This window comes from Rhinolophus sinicus, chromosome 7 (assembly GCF_057876585.1).
Source record: "Rhinolophus sinicus isolate RSI-liver-muscle chromosome 7, RSI-T2T, whole genome shotgun sequence".
NCBI lineage: Eukaryota > Metazoa > Chordata > Mammalia > Chiroptera > Rhinolophidae > Rhinolophus > Rhinolophus sinicus.
The window spans coordinates 21,032,889-21,042,445 of NC_142507.1; positions in this window are offsets into that span (position 1 = coordinate 21,032,889).

Genomic DNA, 9,557 nt, shown 5'->3' on the forward strand with positions numbered 1-9,557 from the left:
GTATAGGACGAAGAAGGCACCAACTGGGTGGATATTCCATCATATTCAGGCATGGGAGAAGTAGCTTCAGATGAAATAAAATTCCAACTGGCTTTGGGCACATTTCTTGCTTTATCTCCAACTTGATTTTTAGTGAGCTGTGTGGAGATCTTATATGGAGATGCCACATCCATTCCTCTGTTCGTAGTTTTAGTAAATTTCCTTATGGAGATGTTTTCTTATTAAAAAAAAAGTTAGTGCTTTATCTCTTTATTAAAAGATACATAGTACAAAGGAAAATTGGCACCGACTCCAGACGTGTTCATTGGAAACATAGTCAGGCTATTATTTCAAAGACAAAGCTGAAATCCAAGCAGATGTTTACAGAATGCCGCTTGCCAGGACGTGTTACAGCTCCAAAAAATTATTCAAGACTGAAGTAGCAATGCTTGAGCTTGTCCAAAAAATAGAAGTATATCAAGGTACATTTTTATCAGTTATTTCCTAAACACAGGTAGTAAAATTATTCTAGCAGCACATAAAATATATTCCTGAATATGTTTGTTTACTTGCAGGTCAAAATTCTTACTCACTGCTTACCACAGGACAATTATGGCATTATAATCATCTTACAGACAAATAGGCAATAAATATTTGTTTAGTGATATTAAGCTGAATTTATTGTAATTCCAAGGAAAAATGTTTAGATGTGGCCAGTAATGTGTCACCAAATACCATATTGCTTTCTAAAGAACAAAAGCAACGAAATATATAGCCAGTCTTCTACAGAGTTTTTCCTTAAACATTATATTTTTCGGTCAACCACGGGGGATCAATTACTAGAAATAAATAAACTGAGACTTTTGGAAATGTGAGGATATGAGGAATACATGCCACTCGATCAAATGTTTACCTTCATGGCAGCTTGCCATTTTATCACTGGAGACCTGTGGGACATAGAAAACAAAATACTTCCTGCCCCAACCCCTGCTACCCTCCCCCCTTCTCTGCTCACACTTGAGCAATCTGCTGCCGGTACTTAGAGAAGTGAAGAGCAAAGCTGTCTCAAAGCAAAAACAATCTGCAGTCACTTTACTTGTCAAAAGCTGAACACCCACTTTTCTCCCCCCACCAACCCCTCAGCCTCTCACCCTCCTCTCGGTAGAGAAAAGCTGCCTCATGATAGACAAGCCACTTTCCTCTCCTCTTCTTTCTCCCTTCCTCTTTCCCATTAGACGTAGAAGAGGCTGTTTTTTACAGAGCTGACATGATTTTAAATCCAGCTATCTCTGGGTATTCACATTCGTACAGCTGTAAAGAGTCATTTACTTTGTGGATGTGATTTATGTTCTGATTCTATATTTTGCTTTCCATTAGTCCTATTCACAATTCTTCAACAACTTTGCCTCCGTCTTTTCAGGGGTGATTCACTAGGACTTCTGGACTCAATACCCTCTACTTCCCTGAGCCTCGGAAAATGGTGGCTTTCAAAAAATACTTGGACTTCAGTTCAATTCAACAAAGAATTGGGTGCCTATTGTGTGTGCAATGTAAAATTAAGCACCCAGAAGAGGAAACGCATGATTCATAGTTCCCCCATGAGTCTCAAGGAGTTCCCAAGCTCCACGGTAATAGGTGCTGTATGGGATTGTGGACAAGCTATGTAAGTATCAGATACCAAGATTGTTGATGTATAAAGAGCGAGATACAAACATAAACTCATAAAAGTTAAGTAAAAAAAATACATGTAACCTATTACATATGTAAATTAATATCATCATAATTCATGTTGCTTGAAAAGTCTAGAGGCAATAATGACCCTAGTGACCAAATAACTATTTTTTAAGTAATATTTATCATTAAAATGAATTAGGACTTCTTGGAGAAATGGCCAACTTTAGGTTTAGGACAAGATATGTACAAGATGAGTCTGAGACTGCTTATTGCGCCAGAAGGCAAGGAAGTTGGTTGTTTTAAACACAGTAGTAATTTGAAGGAGCTTCTCCTGTCCACTGACAATCTGAACACCAACGCCACTAGTGCATAGTTGAAAACACATCAAATGTGTGACATCCCTGAGTTCTTAAAATTCCAAAATAATAATACCTCATTGGACACTATTGCAATGGTACAAATTTATTATTCTGAAAATTGAAAATAAAGGAATTTATCTTGCCTTTTTTGTATGCATTATATTTTAGAGTAGACAAATAGTTGATAAGGAAAAGCTCTTTACACATGAGTTCCAATTAACTAATTAATGCAGAAAAAAATGACAGAATTGGAAATCACAACTTTACAACACTTAATGAAATAATTGATCTGGGCAAGAGTTGTTAAAAACCCTGAGGTGATAAGCTGATAGAGAATTTGATAATGGATGGATCAGACTTATAATATCTAAAGCCACTAGTCAATATGAACATCAGAAGGAGTGGAATAATGAGGCGTCAGTGTCACCTAATGTAATGCCTTTGGAAGTATACAGCACCATAGCTATGACATACTTGTATTCTTGCTCAGAAAACAAAGTGGCATCAAATAGAACTTATAGATACATCTGCCATTTTACAGGAAATACACGGAATAGAGACATTTGTTAAGCAACCCATCAAGGGTGCAATTGGCTGAGTCTACAACACAAGGAATTTTACAAAAAAATTACTTAATGTTTTTAAACTCAGGAATAACAGGAAAAAATAATGTTGGGAATTATTGAAAGTTAAAAAATGTTTTTTTATAATACATGGTCCACCAAATGAAATGTCAGTTCCTTATTTTGATTCTAATTTGAAAAAGAAATAAAGTGTCAAAAGTAATGTTTTTTAAAAAGTTGAGAAAAAATGAATATAGCTGAGTATTGGGTAATATTGAGAAATTATTAATAATTATTAAAATTATTAATTTATTAAGTATGATAATGGTATTTCATAACTGTTAGAAATACATACAGAAGTTTTTGTAGGAGAAAGTACATGGTCTGGAATTTGTTTCAAAATACTTAGCAATTTAAAAAGGAGAATAAATGAAACCAAAACAATGCAAAATATTGGTAATGATTCAAGTTGATGTGTTGCCTATGAAGGTTCATTTTTTTATTCTTTTTACTTTTGTGTGATTGAAAGTTTTCACCTAAAAATGTTTAAAGGAAACGTAGATTATTTGGCACCTGAGTAAGGGTATGCATTATACAATTTCCACTGATAGGGCTATACCTCTCCAACATGATTCCAAATCACAGGCGAGATGTAATACAAAAGACTATTGGACTAGAAGCCTGGACACTGGATTCCCATCCCTGATCACCCACTAAACAGCTGGACTTAAGCAAGTTATTGTCCTTCTCTACATCTTAATATCCTCACCTATATGATAAAGAGGTGGAACTAAAAGTTGACTTCTAGCAATACTGGGCTCAAAGTGTCCCAAGATTATAATAGACAATATATGGCATGGCTCTCAGGGCTCAGCCTGCCCTGAATCCAAGCTCTCATCTTGTTGCAAAGGTTCCAAATGATGAGGAGAGTAGACTCTTTATGAAGATGCCCCATATGGTATCTGGCATATTGTACAGGCTCAGTAATCATTCAAGAATAGCAATATCATTGTTAAATGCGAATTCCAGGAATAGAAAGGTTGATGGAACATGATTTGCTTACTGTTGCCTGGATAATACTAGACCAAGACTATAAGTTAGATTTCTTAGCTTTTTCTTCCAAATGAACCAAGCTTCGTGAAGACCAGTACCACAATATTTAATTTCTGCATATAGACAGAAAGTAGAAAGAGCTAATAAATAAACTCTAGGCCCTGAATCATATAACCAAGAGGATCCCGAAAGACACATAAGACAGGAACCAAGGAGTCCTGCCCAAGAAAGTCAGTCAAGAAAAAGAAGAGCAGGCAGGAAATGGGGCTCAGAGTTGGCATGGGTAACCTATGTGAGCCCAGGATCTGAGTTCATTGCAGCTGTCATTCACTTTTCTGAGCTGTTAATTTTGACCCTCTGACCACTGCTTCCTGCCTGCCCTGCTGTTTCAGGCCACCTGGGGAGATGGGACAGCCCCAGGACCAACAGGTTGATTATGGTCCAACCTGTAGGTCTGAAACCTGGATTTTGTTGATGGAGTAGCAGAAGTGCCATAAACAACAGGAGGGCTTTGGTAACTAAAATGCTGGGAACCACGGTGACTTCAATGATACAAAATATTTAGTCAGAACCAATTATTTATGGGTGTCTCCCAAGCATATGAAATGCATTAAACTTGCCATCCCGCAAACTTGCCATCTAGATATGCTGGCAATTGAACACTTGAGTCAAAACTGGGTTTTACAGAGAAGCTACAGTACCCTGCACATAATACTCAGTTGTGAATGGATGAATGAAAAAATAAAAGTAGAAATCAACATCTTATTTCTATCTTCTCCTATCTCAACCTGTTAAATAGAGGCTGGGGATAGAAATGGCAGGAGTGGGGGGCGAGCGGGGGTAGTCAGGTGGAATCCCTTACTTTTTTCTATTGCCTTAGGGTTGTTAAGTTGGAGGAAGAGAAATTGTGGCTCCTTTCTGATAATGATTCAGTATTCTTCCATACTGCTTTCCAAATAAATGTGTAGAGAATGATTTACCATGTAGGTCATCTTTCCAATACTACACTATGAATCAAAGAACAGAATAATAAGAAATTAACTAAGATTTGCTGTAAATCTTAGCTAAGAGATTGAAATAGATTTATTTAGTTTCTAATACAGAGTATAGAAAAATATTTTTGGATGAGAAGTAGGAAGGTTCTTAGCTTTATGACAAAGAACGGTCAATCTGTCCATTCACTAATGATCAGAGCCAAAAACACTTTCTAGTCTTTATTTATGACAGTGGTATCCATTTCAGTGTCCTGATTATTTTTGACCTCATTAAAACCCAAATGTCTTCAGAGAAACTGCTGGAGACTTACTATCTCAATTACAGATCAAAACCAACTATTTATTCCCTGTGAGGTCTTAATTTTCTCAATCTCTACAACTCCCAGGAATTAGCTTGGTCATTTTTCTTTTTCTTTTTTTTTCATTTGTTTACAGATGGCAGGGAGGCCTAGATGGCAGTGCTGGAAAAACGACGATGTCTCCATGCTAAAGAATTCACTAAGGAAAGGCAAAGAAAAAAAATGTCCAACAAATTAATTCCTGTGTTAATCTCTCTACTCTTCACAGAGGGCAGTAAAGAATGACCCACCAAACAAACCGTAAGAGTAGAATTTGAAGTAGAATAAAGGGAAGTGGAAGAACAAATTTGGCAACCAAGTCCCGAAGATGCTGATGGATGGATGTCTCAGGTATGATAAGGAAGGAGTTAGTAAGAGATTTCTTGTGCAAAGAGTCAAGTCAGCACTGGCGAGTGAGATGGGTAGCTGTAAGGAGAGCAGTCTCCAAAAGGTGGTGGTGGATGTGTGGTCTAGATGGGAAAACATGAATGAAGGAGTGTGCAGGAAGGAAGATGAGTGAAGAAGATAAGATCACAGAAACATGAAGGGAAAAGTTAATGAAAGAGTGAGGTATGTGTGAGCAAGAAGGATATGCTAAAAGAGAGACAGGAAAACTGAGCCCCCCCCCCCACCGCCCCCCGTGAAAGTTTGCTTAAAACTGATTATCCGTATACAGAAAAGGTCATTAGGTTTGTCATATAATTGCTCTGTGGTTGATAGGTCCCATTGGTTCCCCAAATTTGAAACAGATTTCTTCAATTACCATGCAAAAGTACATTCTATCCACCAACTGGCTACCTGCAAGCACAAAGGGAAAAAACATAGTAGCAACATCTTGCTGGGTTTTCTTAAATCCAACAGGTGGCTTCTTGCTAGATCTCTGAATGTTGGTGATACCAACTTCTGGGACAGCCAAGTGTGGAAGACAGTCCAAACAACGGGCTGCTTTTGCTCGCTGTCAGTTCAGCTTCCTACAAATAAAGTTAAAACACCACTCAGTTAGCAATTGGAAACACATATCAAAGTGAGGAAGATTAACCCAAAAAAGATTTTTCTAACCATCCTTAACATATGTGTTTAAGAAGATTCTATCTTTTAGTTGTAGCAATGCAAATGTCAGTGAGTATAAACATGTGTCTAACAGCTTGCCAGCAGTTTCTTCTTACCCTTGAATGATGAAACCCACACAGAATCCAGGGCAGAATGTGGAACTCCCATTGGCTTCAGCACGAAATACAGAGATAGGAATGGTGGTAACAGGAAGGGACACGAAAATCCTGAGAATAACCCTTTGAGAGGAATCATGTTGGTCCCTTGACAAATATGCATGAAAAGAGTAAATGTGGGTCCTCTCATTAAGACTAAGGCTGCTTAAAGAATGCAGATATAACTAAGTTTATTTGAAAGAAAATTAATTTCCAAGGATGATAAAAGAGGAATCATTCTTAGAAGAGACGCTCAGAGAAAGGGGGATGCTAGGAAGCCAGAGAGCTCTGGTGTTTACTGTCATGACATGACGACCGTCCCTTCCTCTGTTTCAGCAACCTGGATTTGTCTCATATGTTCTTTCCCAAACCAATACTACATATTACCCCAGAAGGGAAAGAATTTATTAGTGTATATTCTAAAGTCCTTTGTAAGGGAAAAATCCACTTCATCATGTCTTAGAATGGGCAAGGAAAAACAAAAATGTCATGGTTGGCAGTGTTTCTAAGTTAGTATCAGTAAATAAAATGTTTGTCATTTTATTTTTCTGTTTTACCAAACAAAATATAGCTGCCAATTCTTCCATCTGTAAAACTACTCTTTCTGTAAAACTACTCAAGAGAATTACTGAGTTACTATGTTTGCAAAAGTGGTTTCCTTGGGTATTGTTTACTTTCTATGACTGAAGGGGAAACATTTCAATCCCTTTACTGAGCCCTCATATTCCATGCACGTGCTGTATTTTGATGAGGTTGTGTCTCTGTTAATTATTCCAAATCCTTTTTTTTCTTGTCATTTCAAATCTCTTTTTACTTTTTTTGGAATCCCAAATTTTTTGTCATTCCAAATTTTCAATGTCTTCAGGGTCTAACTCAGGCTCCTGGAGAGGCTTTCTCAACCTCTTATCCTCTACAGGTTTATCCCCTGTCTCTGTGTACTTACTATTAAATGTTGTATTGTTTCATTACATTTTGCCCCATATTATTAAAAAACTATTTTTTTTATTTATTGGGGTGACAATTGTTAATAAAATTACATAGATTTCAGGTGTACAATTCTGCATTACATCATCTATAAATCCCATTGTGTGTTCACCACCCAGAGTCAGTTCTCCTTCCATCACCATATATTTGATCCCCCTTACACTCATCTCCCACCCCCCATCCCCCTTACCCTCTGGTAACCACTAAACTATTGTCTGTGTCTATGAGTTTTTGTTTCTCACTTGTTTGTCTTGTTCTTTTGTTGTTTTTGGTTTATATACCACATATCAGTGAAATCATACGGTTCTCTGCTTTTTCTGTCTGACTTATGTCGCTTAGCATCATACTCTCAAGATCCATCCATGTTGTCACAAATGTTCCTATATCATCTTTTCTTACTGCTGAATAGTATTCCATTGTGTACATATACCACGACTTCTTTATCCATTCATCTATCGAAGGACATTTTGGTTGTTTCCATGTCTTGGCCACCATAAATAAAGCTACAATGAACATTGGAGCACACATGTCTTTATGTATAAATGTTTTCAGATTTTTTGGGTAGATAACCAGGAGAGGGATTGCTGGGTCATACGGTAATTCTATTCGTAATTTTTTGAGGAACCTCCACACTGCCTTCCATAACGGCTGCACCAGTCTGCATTCCCACCAACAGTGTATGAGGGTTCCTTTTTCTCCACAGCCTCTCCAACACTTGTTACTTTTTGTCTTGTTGATGATAGCCATTCTGACTGGGGTGAGGTGATATCTCATTGTGGTTTTTATTTGCATTTCTCTGATGATTAGTGATGTTGAGCATTTTTTCATGTGTCTATTTGTCATTTGAACGTCCTCTTTGGGGAAATGTCTCTTCAGGTCTTCTGCCCATTTTTCAATTGGGTTGTTTATTTTTTCTGTTGTTGAGTTTCATGAGGTCCTTGTATATTTTGGATATTAGCCCCTTATCAGAGTCACTGCAAAAATCTTCTCCCATTCAGTTGGTTGCCTCTTTATTTTGTCGATGGTTTCTTTTGCTGTGCAGAAGCTTTTAAGTTTCATATAGTCCCATTCATTTATTTTAGCTTTTACTTCCATTGCCTTTGGAGTCAAATTCATGAAATGATCGTTGAACCCAAGGTCCATAATTTTAGTACCTATGTTTCTTCTATGCAGTTTATTGTTTCAGGTCTTATGCTTAAGTCTTTGATCCATTTTGAATTAATTTTGGTACATGGTGACAGATACCAGTCCAGTTTCATTCTTTTGCACATGGCTATCCAATTCTCCCAGCACCATTTATTGAAGAGGCTGTCTTTCCTCCATTGTATGTTTTTAGCTTCTTTGTCAAAAATTATCTGTCCATATTTATGTGGTTTTATTGCTGGGTTCTCAATTCTATTCCATTAGTCTATATGTCTCTTTTTCTGCCAATACCATGCTGTTTTGATTATTGTAACCCTGTAGTACAAGCTAAAGTCAGGGAGTGTGATACCTCCAGTATTGTTCTTTTTTCTTAAGAGTGCTTTGGCTATTTGGGGTCTTCTGTGGTTCCAAACAAGTCTGATGATTTTTTGTTCTATTTCTTTAAAAAATGCCATTGGGATTTTGATGGGGATTGCATTAAATCTGTATATTGCTTTGGGTAATATGGCCATTTTAACTATGTTGATTCTTCCAATCCATGAGCACGGAATATCTTTCCATTTCTTTCTGTCTTCTTCAATTTCTTTCAAAAATGTCTTATAGTTTTCAGCATATAGGTCTTTCACATCCTTGGTTAAGTTTATTCCTATATATTTTATTCTTTTTGCTGCAATTGCAACAGGAATGGTTTTTTGTATTTCTTTTTCTGAGGTTTCATTGTTAGTATATAGGAATGCAATGGACTTTTGTACATTGATTTTGTAGCCAGAAACTTTACTGTATTCATTGATTGTTTCTAATAGCTTTTTGGTGGAGTCTTTAGGGTGTTCTATGTATAGCATCATGTCATCTGCAAAGAGTGATAATTTAACTTCTTCATTCCCAATTTGGATGCCTTTATTTCTTTCTCTTGCCTGATTTTTCTGGCAAGGACTTCCATCACTATGTTGAAAAGCAGAGGTGATAGGGGACAGCCCTGTCGTGTTCCTGAACGTAGAGCAAAGGGCTTCAGTTTTTCACCATTAATTATGAGATTAGCTGAGGGCTTGTCATATATGGCCTTTATTATGTTAATGTATTTTCCTTCTATACCTATTTTATTAAGTGTTTTAATCATAAACGGATGTTGTTTCTTGTCAAATGCTTTTTCTGCATCAATTGATAATCATATGATTTTTGTCCTTTATTTTGTTTATGTGACACATCACATTGGTGGATTTGCGGATGTTGAACCATCCTTGTGCCCCGGGGATGAACACCACTT